The 7,379-nt window shown below is 38.8% G+C and overlaps 1 pseudogene; it reads right to left on the reverse strand.

Annotated features, from left to right (window-relative positions):
• Positions 1-387: 387 nt before the first annotated feature.
• On the reverse strand, positions 388-5,850 carry LOC106821959 (small ribosomal subunit protein eS1-like; annotated as a pseudogene).
• Between the last annotated feature and the right edge of the window lie 1,529 nt (positions 5,851-7,379).

A 7,379-nucleotide genomic window follows, 5' to 3' on the forward strand; every position in this document is an offset into this window, starting at 1 on the left:
GGAGAGGACTGGGGACAGACATTAGGAGTAACACTCTGGGGATGGTATTTTAGCCTTCGAGATGCGCGGGATCTCCCAGGAAGATGGTGTAAAGAGAGAAGGAAAGAAAGCCGAAGATGAACCCGGAGAACCAGCCAGGTGAATAGTTGTGCTACTAGAAGAAATACTGAAGGAAATTAAGAGAAGCATGTGTTTTGGAGAGAAGAGTGGTGATTTATCTTTGGAACTTGATAAGTTTGGGGTACTGACTGAATTCTTGCCATTTCTAGTGTAGCACCTGGGCAAAACCTATAGGTCCTCCTTCATAATGTTAACACTGCATTTATATTTCATTTTATGATTCAGTCTCATGATATCTCTGTGAATTTTCAGAATAAAACATTCTTCATCATGCCTGAGTTGAAGTTTGGAAGAGGAGAAAACTCTACTAAGATCCATGACGCTGCAGCTGTTTCTGAATTATGGAGATAAATGGTTCTGTTTGCCACCAGTCTTAGACAACAAGTGGCTATTTCTTTTGGGTAACGGACATGAGATGAAGAAAGAAGAATCTGTCCAATGCTGAGCAAAAGCACTTTACTGGTACCACACAAGAAGAAGAGAGTGCAATGACACTACACACATATCAAGCATCTACCGTGTGCTAGGCATTGTGCTAGGCTCCGGGAATAACTCAGAGAACAACACAGACAAGACTTGGAGCTTACACACTATTAAGGAAGATGGAAGAAAATTAACCTGGAAATAAAATAACTGCAAAGTGTGGCAAGTGCTGTGAAAGAAACAAACAAAACTAGGAAATAAGTGGGAGGTGACACTTCGAGTCTAGATAGGGTATTAAGGGAAATCTTCCTTGAGTAAGTGATATTTATTTAAATGGATTCCTGAAAGATGAGGAATCAGTCATACCAAGATTAGGGGTGTGGCAGGCCACTGATGGACCACCAAATTGTTTTAAGCAGTAATTGGTCCTGAAAAGTTAAGGCAGGCTGAGTGGCTCTTATTGGAGTATTCATTAGCGGCACACTGAGGTGGGGGAGCTGGGGTTGGGAATGCTCTACCACCGTGGGGAGTATTTTATCACTGACATTGTTTAAAATTGCCTGCACGTGGTAAAAATAAAAAGTAGACTGGCATTTAGTCAGTTTTACTATTATTTTAAAATTCTTTACAGATCCCCTGTTGTGGGTTGAATGATGGCTCCCAAAAAGATATAGCCACATCCTAATCACTGGATCCTGTGAATATCACCTTATATGGTAAAAGAGTAAATAGCACCTTATGTGAAAAGATGCGATTAAGGATTTCGAGAGTGTGTATCAAATTACCTTTTTTAAGCTGACCGTAGATATTAGACTGAGAAATTAAGTTTCCCAGTTCTTAAGATAAACAGGCACACGTTTTAATAGAGCTATCACTGGAGAATTTGATGATGTATTGGGAGAAATGTTTCTTACATGCGGGTTTGCTTACACCCAAGTAACTTAACCCAGCTCAGTGGGCCCTCTCAAGACAGGACTACAGTCCTTGGCCTGGTCATAAATTTAGGTTCAGATACTGACCAGCATTAGGGACACTGAATCACACTAACCAAACTCACAAGTCTGGCAAATGACAAAATTTGAGCACTTAAAAATATTTATTAGGGCTGGCCCAGTGGCGCAGTGGTTAAGTGTGCATGTTCCGCTACGGCGGCCCGGGGTTCACGGGTTTGGACCCCGGGTGCAGACATGGCACCGCTTGGCAAGCCATGCTGTGGCAGGCGTCCCACATATAAAGTAGAGGAAGATGGGCACAGATGTTAGCTCAGGGCCAGTCTTCCTCAGCAAAAAGAGGAGGATTGGTAGCAGATGTTAGTTCAGGGCTAATCTTCCTCAAAAAAAGAAAAAAGAAAAACTTACTAATTGAATGATGAGAAACTTATGTGTGCTGATTAGTGTCCTCTCTTTCCTTATAGACAAGCCATACATAATGTGAGATTATATTCAGAATATAGCTACGTGATGACATCAGAGCAAGTGGAATAGTTTGATGAATGTTTTTGTGCCTGCAGTAGGTAGCCTCTAAGATGACCTTCAAGGATCCCTTCGATGTGGGTATAGTATTCCTACTCTCCTGTGACACTCTCCCCACTGGTGTGTAGGTTGGACTTAATGAATCACTTCTAATGAACAGAATGTAGCAGAAGTGATGGGATGTCATTTCTGAGATTAGGTTACAGAAAGACTGTGGCTTCATCTTAAGTGCGCCCTCTTGTTCTGTTGCTCACTTTGAGGGGAGACAATTGCTATGCTGTGAGCTGCACTGTGGAGAGGCCTCTGGTCAACAGCCAGTGAGGAACTGAGGTCCTCAGTCCAACACCTCACGAGGAACTGAATCCTACCAACAACCACACGAGTGAGCTGGGAAGCAGATGTTTCCAGCAATCTCATGAGAAACCTGAAGCAAGAGGTACCCAGTTAAGCAGCATCCAGATTCCTGACTCTTGGAAACAGTGAGATAATAAATGTTTGTTGTTTTAAGGCACTAAGTTTTGGGGTAAATTGTCATGTAGCGATAACTAACACAATACCCATCATGTAATTTTTGAAATACTAATTTTAAAACACTAAAAGAGAATAGGGAGGGAAATAAAATTGATATGTTATAGTTTCCATGTTTACACTATTTCTTTTCTTTTTTTTTTTTTGAGGAAGATTATCCCTGAGCTAACTACTGCCAGTTCTCCTCTTTTTTGCTGAGGAAGCCTGGCCCTGAGTTAACATCCGTGCCCATCTTCCTCTAGTTTATATGTGGGACGCCTACCACAACATGGCTTGCCAAGCAGTGCCATGTCCACCCCTGGGATCCAAACCGGCGAAACCCGTGCTGCCGAGAAGTGGAATGTCTGAACTTAACCACTGCACCACCGGGCTGGCCCCTACACTATTTATTTTCTTATGGCTTCTTAGGCATTCTGATCACACTGACTAGGTTCCCTATTGGTGTGAATTTCATCCAGTTTATGCTGAGTCTTACCAGTTTTATTCTCGGGGAGTGACCTTTTATCCAACTTCTGGATACATCTCACTATAGACTCCAACAAACTGACTATACATACAACTAAATATTTATTGATTCATTCATATATACGTTCATTTTGTCTACTGGAAATTCAAAAAGGAATCCAAAATTGCATATGAATTCCCTTAGTCTTTTTTTTTTTGGATTAATGTTCACAGGAAAGTCAGACGTAGAATTCATTCATTTTTTAAAAATATTTTTTTCTTTTTACAAAAGGCATAAATGTTCAACGCACAAATTTAGAGAGAACAGAGAAGCAAACAAGAAGAGAGTGAAAGTCGACTTTGGACGGCTCCTCAGAGGACTGCTGTCGAGACCGAATGCCCTATTGATTTCAGTTGACAGCGTTTGCCTATCCTTTTTCTTTTTTTAAACATCACGAACAAGATTTTTTATGTCACCATTAAAAGTCTGAATTTTAAGCAAATTCTTGGATAGTTGGCTCATATCCAGAAACACCTGTCTCATCTTCAGTGGCTTTTCCAGAACCATTACCTTCGCCATGAAACTCCATGAGTTTTCCCAATTCAAACTTAGGCTTCTGCAGCATTTTACTTTTCCAACAAGTACATCATGGCGCGGGATAAATAGATTGGTAAGCCTTTTCTATGTCTTTACCAATGCTTTCTGAATGAATTTATTGATCACGTCTTTCAAGCCGTTCACATCTCTGGGGTCATGATTTCCACCATCTTCTTCCGGATTTGATGGACTTGTTTGTACTGAGTGTAAGAGGGTCTTCTGAATCTGGTTATTGAGTTTTTTCAGTAACACTAATACAGAATAGATGAAGCAAATGATCATCGTTAGTCTTGACGTCAACATGAGCTTCAATCATGGTTTCCCGTGTTTTGACCCTGGAGCACATTATGTCAAAAGGTAAGATCCAGCCATAGAGGTTAGTCAGGTAGTTTTTGCCCTGAACACCCTCTGTAATCAGCTTGAATTTTCTAAATGCAAATTCATCATTCTGCATATCAGCAAAGCTCACTTCAAAAACATGACCCTGAGGCCATCAGATGCAATTTTGATTTCTTGAGTTCTTGTGACTAGTGTTTTCCCAATATTTCTTACCTTGAACATAGCTAGTGCTTTCATATCAAAACCAATCTCCCCTAGAAGGATCAACCACTTTTTCCTGGCAACCTTCTTGCCACCATTCATAAGGTGCTTGTTCTTGCTGACCACCATGGTGCTGCTCAGAGAGCAAAAAGGGCTATTTGCCTATCCTTTTAAAAATTGGGAAAACACTCTATTCTTGGTTAACGTGCTAACTGATTTCTCTAAAACTGTTTCCTTAATGAAAGTTTAGCTGAAAGGTTAGCTTTATATATCTAATATTTAAAATTTAGTATCACTAATATTTACTATTTAGTAATTACTAATGTTATAAATACTATACTCAACGACTTTACTTACATTATCTTCTTTAATTTAGACTTCACTGCACCTTGTGAGTTAGGCACTAATTTGCCTCCATTTTTCAGATGAGCAAACTAAGCCTTACAGAGGTTACGTAATTTGCCCAAACAAGGTCACAAAGCTAAGCAGTTTCAGAATAGGGATTCCATCCCAGTTCTGTCTCACTACAAAACTTATACTCATACCACTCTGCTAGTTTCTCCCTCAAACTTTTCCCCATAATACTTTTCATAAAAACAAAATGTCATTTTTTAAAACTTTCATATTTAGAAAAGTCATATTCCACTTATTAAAAGACTAACCAATTTACCCATACCTCTGTTCAATTCCTTTGAAAGTTTTTTGAAGTTAGTGTCTCTAGGCAAAAATATTCAGATCTAAAGGAAATATACATGAATAAAATTCTTTCCCAGCTGAAATAAAACAGTTACCAGTGATTTGCCTCATTTTGAAACGAGAACTATCATCAGAGAGCCGAATTCCATTTATATAAAACTACATAATGCTGTTTCTGATTATAATTTCTGTAAGGTTATAGTCAATTGTTACAGTGGAGATACTAGATTTTTATCAGCTAAATTTCCTGCTGCTGTACAGTTTTATTATAACGAATAAAGGGGTAGTCTGGGAAGAAAGAACAGAGATATGATCCCCGAATGTTAGAGTCAGAAGAAATTTGGAGGTAACTTGGCCCATTCTCCATATTTTAGAGACGAGAAAACTGAGGTCAAGAGAAATATTTCTGTATCTTTTAAGTTATCATAGTACACAAAGTATAAGATTAAAGGGGTGTGAAAAGTGATTTTCATTTGGTAATTAAGACAGTCTTGCAAATATATTTAACTGAGTTCCAAAACCGTATCGGTAAGAGAAATGGATTAAAAAACAAAACAAAACAAAAAACCACGGGGCCGGCCTGGTTGGTGCAGCGGTTAAGTTCACATGTTCTGCTTCTCGGCGGCCTGGGGTTCGCCAGTTCAGATCCCGGGTGCAGACATGGCACCGCTTGGCAAGACATGTTGTGGCAGGCGTCCCATGTATAAAATAGAGGGAGATGGGCATGGATGTGAGCTCAGGTCCAGTCTTCCTCAGCAAAAAGAGGAGGATTGGCAGCAGTTAGCTCAGGGCTAATCTTCCTCAAGAAAAGAAAAATCCAAATAACAAAAAGCATAATACCTGGTACATAAAAAGTGCCTAGTAAATATCTGAGAATGAACAAATGAACAGAAAGATTTTGTTACTTTCATTTTTCAAGTTCCCTCACAGTCCTTGAGTTCATATTTCATATGCAATCACAACATTTACATATAATTTGTTACTTTGCTTTTTGCACTTGAGTTATAGTGTCAACATTTTTCCACGTTGTTATAAAATATGACTAACCTTTTAAAGTACCTATTGAAGTTATAACACTTCTGAGTCAGTTTCCAAAATGATGATTAACAGGGGTGAATCCAGGTTTTGGGGGGCCCTCATTAAAAAAAAAAACACAAAAATATATTACTTTTTTAAATTTTACAAAATAATGAAAAACTATCTAGCTCTTTCAAAAGACCACTTCTAGGGTCCCTCTGGGCCTTGAATGGGCCTGTGCAGTGAGGGGCCCTGAATCTTCATTAGCTTCCTAGTACATCTGCCTCTGTTAATAACCAGATACCATCTTCATTGTGGTTATGGTGGATACCCTGTTCATGGTGGTTCTGATATAGCTTGTATGTTTTTTAGAGGTTTACTAAAATTTGAAAATGTCTATCACATTGAAAGTGTTAGAAATTCTTTCTACTCAGTCAACCTGGAATCTATTTCAGGCCCCGCTATAAACTTGGTGGCTTTTAAATTATAAACAAGTCTCTTAACTTCTTCAGGCCTCAAATTTCTTATCTGTAGAATGGGCTTAATATCTATCTCAAAGCATTAAAAATGAAAACAAATATAAAACCCTTGGTACAGTTCCTGACACACAGTATGTAGTAAATGCTCAATAAATATTAGCTATTACAATTACAGCGATAGATAAAACATTAACCAACCATATATGAGAACCTCTTGCCTCTTCATTATAACTTCCTACACTGACTGTAGGTACAATATGGTGTAAAATGAATTTCAAAGGATTGTGCAGATTCAATTTTTATTATTTTAGTTTTTAAAAATGTTATTATGAAAACTAATAACTACATAACAGAACATTTGGAAAATAGAGAAAAGAAAGAAAGCACCAGGGCCGGCCCCATGAAGGTGGCCGAGTAGGTTAAGTTTGCGCGCTTCGCTTCGGTGGCCCAGGGTTTGGTCGGTTTAAATTCTGGGCGTGGACATGGCACCATTCATCAGGCCATGCTGAGGCGCCAACCCACATGCCACAACTAGAAGGACCCACAACTAAAAATGTACAACTATGTACCGGGGGGCTTTGGGGAAAAAAAGGAAAGATAAAATCTTTAAAAAAAAAAAAAAAAAAAGGAAAGAAAGCGCCTATAATTTCACCAGACTTATGCTATATTTCCCTGTTGTGTTTTTCCCTAAATGCAGATTCGATTTTTTAAAAATATGCTTGAAATAAGTAGACCCAATTATTCTCTTTTCACAGAGGTTTGATATTATGGCACTATTATTTTCAAATATATGGCAAATCTCAAATATATTTTACATACAACTATTTTAGAAAAATCAGGTGGGAGAAAAGGTACACATTCTACTGTTGTATTTCCCTACTTACTAAAAATATTCATGTTTTTACAGGGCAGCCCTGTGACCTGGTGGTTAAGTTTGGCAGCCCAGGTTCAGTTCCTGGGTGTGGACCTACACCACTTGCCAGTGGCCGTGCTGTGGTGGTGACCCTCATACAAAATAGAGGAAGACTGGCACAGATACTAACTCAGGGTGAGTCTTCCTCA

The sequence above is a fragment of the Equus asinus genome, chromosome 13, assembly GCF_041296235.1.
Source record: "Equus asinus isolate D_3611 breed Donkey chromosome 13, EquAss-T2T_v2, whole genome shotgun sequence".
Taxonomy (NCBI): Eukaryota; Metazoa; Chordata; class Mammalia; order Perissodactyla; family Equidae; genus Equus; species Equus asinus.